Raw genomic sequence first — 8503 nt, forward strand, 5'->3', positions numbered from 1 at the left:
ACATGTGCGTGAGTATTTTGTAAGCTGTAACGCAATGTAATACATAAATCATTATATATATATATATATATATATATATATATATATATATATATATATATATATATATATATATATATATATATATATATATATATACAATAATAAATTGGGGTGGCAGAAGAAAGTACTTAAATATTCACGGTGAAATTATCTTCCTTGAATGCCTTTTATTCTCTTCTCCGAGGCTATGGGTCCCCACAGTTGCAGTCTTACCCCATTTGTTTTAAAAGGAGAACTGTGTGTGTAAAAAAACTGACAATTTTTGTCGTCATTGTGGATAATTGACTAAATCACGTTTAAGGTTTTTATATTTTTCGCGGAGGGTGCCAGTATTGGGGCAATGTTGCGTATCCTGTGAGTGAACAGGAGGCATGGCAGGATGTGCAGAATACCCCCGTTGAAGAGCAGAGGTGCAACAGGTACTCTGAGAGAGAACTCTATCAACATCAGAGGCCCGAGACTGTTCAACACGCTTCCACTACACATAAGGGACATAACTGGCCGACCCCTCACAGTGCTCAAGAAAGAACGTGATGAACACCTCCAAAGGATACCTGATCATCCAGGTTGTGATTCATACGTCAGACTGCGAGCAACCGCGTCCAACAACCTGGTTGCCCAGTCCAGCAACCAGGAGGCCTGGTCGAGGACCGGGCCCGAAACCATCTCAATGTAACCGCAAGGTTACCTTGAGATGTAGACGTGAGGTAGGCTGGTGTCTACCAACTGTACACACTGATAACCGCAAGGTTACCTTGAGATGACCCGATAGTGTCAGTCAGGTCACTGTGAAAGGGTAAGTCATCATGAAGGGGCAAATTATTTTGAATGACCACGTTAGTGAGCTATGGGGTTATCTTGAGATGTTATCTTGAGATGATTTCGGGGCTTTAATGTCTCCCCGCGGCCCGGTCCTCGACCAGGCCTCCACCCCCAGGAAGCAGCCCGTGACAGCTGACTAACACCCAGGTACCTATTTTACTGCTAGGTAACAGGGGCATAGGGAGAAAGAAACTCTGCCCATTGTTTCTCGCCGGCGCCCGGGATCGAACCCGGGACCACAGGATCACAAGTCCAGCGTGCTGTCCGCTCGGCCGACCGGCTCGCTAGCGGGTGGGAGGGTGTTTCACACGGGGGTGGAGAAGGAGGAGACACCAAGACAAGGCAATTTTGAAACTGAAATTAGCGTGACGTCATAAATCCCAGTACTCTGAAAGGGGATGATCGTACAGGAGATTAACTACGTATTAACTACTTTCAGTGATGCCTCGCTCGCCGAATATATGAAATTGCAAAAATATCATTATGTTAAACATTTCGCCTTGATATCAAGAAATTAATCTTGGCTCTTTTTTTTCCTTCTTATGTGTGTGTGTGTGTGTGTGTTATACACAAGTGAGGATAGGACTAGACGCCTATATTTCATTCCCTCCTCTCTCTCCTCTAGTGTCCTCTTTCTCTCCTCTCTTTCCTCTACTGTCCTCTTTCTCTCCTCCTGTCTCTTCTCTCCTTTCCTGTCTCTTTTCTTTTCTTCTCTTTCTCTCCTGTCTTGGAATAACTATATACCTTCAGAAGGATACGTTTGTGTGAAAACAAGTGACGTTCAATACGATAGCCGTTCATGTCGAAGAAGCGAGAGAGCATGAGCTGTCTTCATAACATTTCTGTTAGAATCCAGGAATGTGTGACTTCCCCCCCACCACCACCGACCCATTCCAGGGGGTCATATGGTCTTCGGAATGTTACGAGGCCCTTAGAGTGATAGTATATGTTGGTCAGTCTCCTTACCGCATTTCTCAAACATTGGTCATGTGCAATTCGGCGTTCGAATTCGATTTTTCAGCTGGTGACTTTTATATGTTTGTGAAAATGACTGTTCGGGATATATGTAGGTTACCGTTTTTGTAAGCGACTATTCCTGCGTTCCAGGACTGGTTCTTCCAGCGTTCCAGGATTGGTTCTCCCTGCGTTCCAGGACTGGTTCTTCCTGCGTTCCAGGATTGGTTCTTCCTGCGTTCTAGGATTGGTTCTTCCAGCGTTCCAGGATTGGTTCTTCCTGCGTCTCAGAACTTGTTCTTCCAGCGTTCCAGGATTGGTTCTTCCAGCGTTCCTGGACTGGTTCTTCCAGCGTCTCAGAACTGGTTCTTCTAGCGTTCCAGGACTGGTTCTTCCTGCGTTCCAGGACTGATTCTTCCAACGTTTCAGAACTGGCCCTTCCAGCGCCATAGAGATCACTATTTCAGCGTTCCAGGACAGGCTTCATCGTCCATCTCTCCACTCTAATGGAGTTTTCCTTGAAGATTTAATTATTTGACCGACTCATACATTTTTACGTATACCGGCCTCCCCTTCCTCCTGTGAGATCCTGTTAGTCACTGTGGCATCTCCCAGCATCCAGCTAAGCGAGAAGCATGGATACGGTTTGCTAGCACTTGTGGTCAAAATACTTTTCAGCTCATCATGGTACAGTTGGTAGTGCCTGTGCCTACGGAGTCCAGGGATACGGGTTCGAGCCCAATATTTGATCATGCCCAGTTAGGCCTCACTTATGCCTACATATTTCATCTTTCTAAATGTATTACTACAACGTTGAGAATGTTAGTTGCTGATCCTGTTTAAGCTGAACATATAGTGCGATAAATCCGAGTGCCTCGCTGTGATTATGTAAATTATAATGATGGACTCATTCTACCCGAATTTTAATTAGTTTTGAATTAGAGTCGGTCATTAAATTATTTATAACACAAAAAAACTCGCACCTGGAGGGAGGAGGAGAAGGGAGAGGGGGGGGGGGGGGGGGGGGGGGAAGGGAGTGTGAGTGTGTATCAACGAATGTTTGTAACTTTGAGCGAGTGTTGATGTTGAACACGTAATGAAAAGGAAGATGAGAATGAAATACAAATTCATCTCATATTTCTACTTAAAACCCAAGAGAATTGGGAGGGAGAAAGACGAGACATTTAAGAAGGAAGAACATCGCATCTCAAGAGTAAGATATTTCTTCACACGATATACATTTCTTCCCAAACTTTAAGCAAAGTCCTCTGACCCTTTGATCATTTCTCCCACAACGTAAAACCCCAAAAGTTTAGACACGACGCCCTCAAAGTTCCGTCAACCCAAAATATATATATATATGTATATATATATATATATATATATATATATATATATATATATATATATATATATATATATATATATATATATATATAATATATATATATATTCCCGTCAAGAACGACCTCGTTTATGGTAACTACCAGTGAAGCCATATATATATTTTCACGTTTTCCCTATTGAGGATTTCCAAAATCAGATTTGCTAGAGTATGTTAAGCATTGTGGGAATATTGATAACACGAAGCCGTCTTATTGAATAAAATCTGGTGAAGGGGAGGGAAAAGGAGTTTGAAAAATATGCTTGGCTTCCTGATGCTAGGGTAAAATCCAAAGCCGTATTTCTTTCCCGACATGACGCAAGAGGGGCTGGATGCCCGGCTGTTTATGCTCCAGGGTGTGGGGACCTGGCGAGTCTTGCTAAAATAAAGGGAACTTTTAGATGTCCTGGTGTGAATGTTGTTGTAGGTCCCTTGCAGAGGTCCTCACCTCATCCCTATACTCACCTCATCCCTATCCTTCACCTCATCCCTATCCTACACCTCATCCCTATCCTTCACCTCATCCCTGTCCTTCACCTCATCCCTATCCTTCACCTCATCTCTATCCTTCACCTCATCCCTATCCTTCACCTCATCCCTATCCTTCACCTCATCTCTATCCCCCTCACATATTACTTTCCTTCTACTCTTATTTCTGTGGCCATTCCCCTGACATAATTTTGTAAGCAGGTGACTTTCCAGTGTTATAAATAAGATGTTTCCTCCTGTCTTGTCACTCCATGTCTTGTTGTGTAAATTATAATAAGTATAATGTACTGTTCAGTTAGTCTTTGTTCTTTTTCGGCAACATTTAAACAAATATGACATTGGGAGAAATCGTCTTCCAATTAAACCAACAAGCAAGTGCACTAGTTGGTGAGATAGAAGCCCTAAACTGGACAATAATCAAAACGGAATATGCGGTCATCGTATTCAATGAAACAAGTTTATTTGTATAAAAGAGAATGTTTGCTTGAGGCTAGAGGCCAGATTGTTGTGAATAACTCCATGCAACTTTCCATGGGGTATTGTGATGGAAAAATTCTCTTGGCAAGCAGGACGGAGGATGGCGAGTGTCAGAGGATGGTTGGGGATCAAGCCCCATGCCCGTCTTTAAGTAGGAGTGGTTCCTATTGTGATTATTAACGACTCCTATCCCTGGAAACACAAACCGTAACTGCCTCTATTTTCCGCTTGTTCAACTTGTAATAAAGTTGTTACATCTTGGCTTAACGTGTTTATGACGTATTAGAACGTTGTTACAACTTGCTATATTGGTTGTTATAGCTGATTAGGAGGCGTTAAAACTTGTTCGAACGTTGTACCAACGTCGTAGTTTCGGTGTGTGTTTGGCGGGATGTAGTATGAAATGTGGATTTACCTTTCAGTAGAGTGTTTTCCTAGCAAATTTTCCGCTGTCGATAACGCTGATGCAATGTTGGGAACGTTAATTCAACTTTGGTAACATTGATTCATCCATATTCGGTCATGTTTTGCCCACTGGGCTGGCCTCGAGCACAGCGGCCACCACAGCAAGCACAGCGGCCACCACAGCAAGCACAGCGGCCACCACAGCAAGCACAGCGGCCACCGCAGCAAGCACAGCGGCCACAGCAGCAAGCACAGCGGCCACCACAACAAACACAGCGGCCACCACAGCAGCAAGCACAGCGGCCACCACAACAAGCACAGCGGCCACCACAGCAGCAAGTACAGCGGCCACCACAGCTGCAAGCACAGCGGCCACCACAGCAGCAAGCACAGCGGCCACCACAGCAGCAAGCACAGCGGCCACCATAGCAGCAAGCACAGCGGCCACCACAGCAGCAAGCACAGCGGCCACCACAGCAGCAAGCACAGCGGCCACCACAGCAGCAAGCACAGCGGCCACCACAGCAGCAAGCACAGCGGCCACCACAGCAGCAAGCACAGCGGCCACCACAGCAGCAAGCACAGCGGCCACCACAGCAGCAAGCACAGCGGCCACCACAGCAGCAAGCACAGCGGCCACCACAGCAGCAAGCACAGCGGCCACCACAACAAGCACAGCGGCCACCACAGCAGCAAGCACAGCGGCCACCACAGCAGCAAGCACAGCGGCCACCACAACAAGCACAGCGGCCACCACAGCAGCAAGCACAGCGGCCACCACAGCAGCAAGCACAGCGGCCACCACAGCAAGCACAGTGAAAACGGCAGCGCGCGTTCCATCCTTATTACATCTCCTGTGTATAGGCGGCCCGCTGTGAGGCGCCCTGTCTGCCTGCCTGCTCTCGCTCTCCGTGTTCTGCTTCTCTCTATGTGGGTTTATGTTGCTTCATGCTGGTTTATGTGGGTTTATGTTAGTTTGTGGGTTTATGTTAGTTTATGGGGGTTTATGTTAGTTAACGTGGTTGTGTGTTAGTTTGTGGGGGTTTGTTTGTTTATGTGGAAGTGAGTGGGTTTATCTTGTTTTCTTGTGCTTTTATGTGGGTTTATTTTAGATTATGTTACATATGGGGGTTTGTGTGTTCCTTTGTATGGGTTTGTGTCGCTTGATGGTTTGTTGTGTTTTAATTAATAATTTAATAAATTGTATTCCCTTGACTCTCCGGAGTACCTATTTAGTGCTAGGTGACAGGACGCGTGCCCAACCATTTCTGTCCCGACCAGGATTTGAACCCTGGATTCCCGATTGTGAGTGGAGAACAGACTCACCTACTACACAGATCCCTTATGTATGACCGGGGAGCTGGTCGGCCGAGCGGACAGCACGCGGGACTTGTGATCCTGTGGTCCTGGGTTCGATCCCAGGCGCCGGCGAGAAACAATGGGCAGAGTTTCTTTCACCCTATGCCCCTGTTACCTAGCAGTAAAATAGGTACCTGGGTGTTAGTCAGCTGTCACGGGCTGCTTCCTGGGGGTGGAGGCCTGGTCGAGGACCGGGCCGCGGGGACACTAAAGCCCCGAAATCATCTCAAGATAACCTCAAGATGCAGGCGATAAGTCACAATAACGTGGCTAAAGGATGTTGACCAGACCACACACTAGGTGAAGGGACGACGACGTTTCGGTCCGTCCTGGACCATTCTCAAGTCGATTGTTTCCATTCTCAAGACAATCGACTTGAGAATGGTCCAGGACGGACTGAAACGTCGTCGTCCCTTCACCTTCTAGTGTGGGGTCTGGTCAACATCCCTTATGCGTGTTATGTTGCTTGATGTGTAGGTCTGTTACATGCGGGCTTATGTCAATTCATGTTTTTTATGGCTGCTTTCGTGTTTGTAGATTAATTTAGCTTTTTCTCGCTTTTTGTTTTATGCGGCTTGTAGTGTTTTCGGATTTTGTGTGATTCGTGGTGTTTTTGTCATGTTATTCTGATATATTTGTGTTCTTGTTCTACGCAATTTTTTGCATGGAATAAAAGGATTGATGGGATTGGGGGGGAGGGGGTAGGTTCCATTCAATTGGACTTGTTGTTATAGTGACTTTTTCGCTTATGGAGGTTATGGAGGGTCGGCGTTCGAGACCCAAAGTTCCAAGTGGTTGAGTACCGTTCTTTCACAACGTCCTCATATCCCAGCTCCTTGTCTTTATATCCTGGTTCCTTGTCCTCATATCCCAGCTCCTTGTCCTCATATCCCAGCTCCTTGTCCTCATATCCCAGGTCCTTGTCCTCATATCCCAGCTCCTTGTCCTCATATCCCAGCTCCTTGTCCTCATATCCCAACTCCTTGTCCTAATATCCCAGTTCCTTGTCCTTATATCCCAGTTCCTTGTCCTCATATCCCAGCTCCTTGTCCTCATATCCCAGCTCCTTGTCCTCATATCCCAGCTCCTTGTCCTTATATCCCGGTTCCTTGTCCTTATATCCCAGCTCCTTGTCCTCATATCCCAGCTCCTTGTCCTCATATCCCAGCTCCTTGTCCTCATATCCCAGCTCCTTGTCCTTATATCCCGGTTCCTTGTCCTCATATCCCAGCTCCTTGTCCTCATATCCCAGCTCCTTGTCCTCATATCCCAGCTCCTTGTCCTCATATCCCAGCTCCTTGTCCTTATATCCCAACTCCTTGTCCTCATATCCCAGCTCCTTGTCCTCATATCCCAGCTCCTTATCCTCGTATCCCAGCTCCTTGTCCTCGTATCCCTACTCCTTGTTCTCATATCCCAGCTCCTTGTCCTCATATCCCGGTTCCTTGTCCTTATATCCCAGCTCCTTGTCCTCATATCCCAGCTCCTTGTCCTCATATCCCAGCTCCTTGTCCTCATATCCCAGCTCCTTGTCCTCATATCCCAGCTCCTTGTCCTTATATCCCGGTTCCTTGTCCTTATATCCCAGCTCCTTGTCCTCATATCCCAGCTCCTTGTCCTCATATCCCAGCTCCTTGTCCTTATATCCCGGTTCCTTGTCCTCATATCCCAGCTCCTTGTCCTCATATCCCAGCTCCTTGTCCTCATATCCCAGCTCCTTGTCCTCATATCCCAGCTCCTTGTCCTTATATCCCGGTTCCTTGTCCTCATATCCCAGCTCCTTGTCCTCATATCCCAGCTCCATGTCCTCATATCCCAGCTCCTTGTCCTCATATCCCAGCTCCTTGTCCTTATATCCCGGTTCCTTGTCCTCATATCCCAGCTCCTTGTCCTCATATCCCAGCTCCTTGTCCTCATATCCCAGCTCCTTGTCCTCATATCCCAGCTCCTTGTCCTTATATCCCGGTTCCTTGTCCTCATATCCCAGCTCCTTGTCCTCATATCCCAGCTCCATGTCCTCATATCCCAGCTCCTTGTCCTCATATCCCAGCTCCTTGTCCTCTTATCCCTTCCAAGTACTATACTGTTTAGTCAAACCGCTTCACGATTATTCGCAAAGGTGGGCGAATCTTGTTGATTAATATTGTAAAATCTTCCCAGTCATTTTACAAAGCCATTTCAAGCCACGTAAAACAATTAGTTTCTTAAAGTTTATACATTGTATAATTAAATTATATACGGGATTTACAGAGGGTTGACAGGAACGAGTTACATTAAATCTCACTGATGTCCAGGAGAGCTAGAAGGGAACTTCCAGCTTCAAGAGTCAACATGAGCACATGAACCAATCTACAAGGGCCGTGACGAGGGTTCGAACCTACGTCCGAGAGCATCCCAGACGCTGCCTTAATCGACTGCGCTACGACATGGTTAAAAGAATTGCAACCAGAAGTTCTACCGCCTTTTGATGCATCACGCTATTGTGATTTCTGTGTTTAATGAGCACATGGCTTTTATAGTCCCTGACAAAGTTGCCCAAGGCGTGCTGGTATACAGTGGGATGTGTCAGGG

At 46.4% G+C, this 8503-nt stretch overlaps 1 long non-coding RNA gene across 1 annotated transcript in view; it reads left to right on the top strand.

Moving 5' to 3' along the window:
* LOC138370975 (uncharacterized) overlaps positions 1-8503 on the top strand; it is a 517340-nt gene that overhangs the window by 401520 nt on the left and 107317 nt on the right. The window lies entirely within an intron of this gene.

This window comes from Procambarus clarkii, chromosome 34 (genome assembly GCF_040958095.1).
Source record: "Procambarus clarkii isolate CNS0578487 chromosome 34, FALCON_Pclarkii_2.0, whole genome shotgun sequence".
Classification (NCBI taxonomy): domain Eukaryota; kingdom Metazoa; phylum Arthropoda; class Malacostraca; order Decapoda; family Cambaridae; genus Procambarus; species Procambarus clarkii.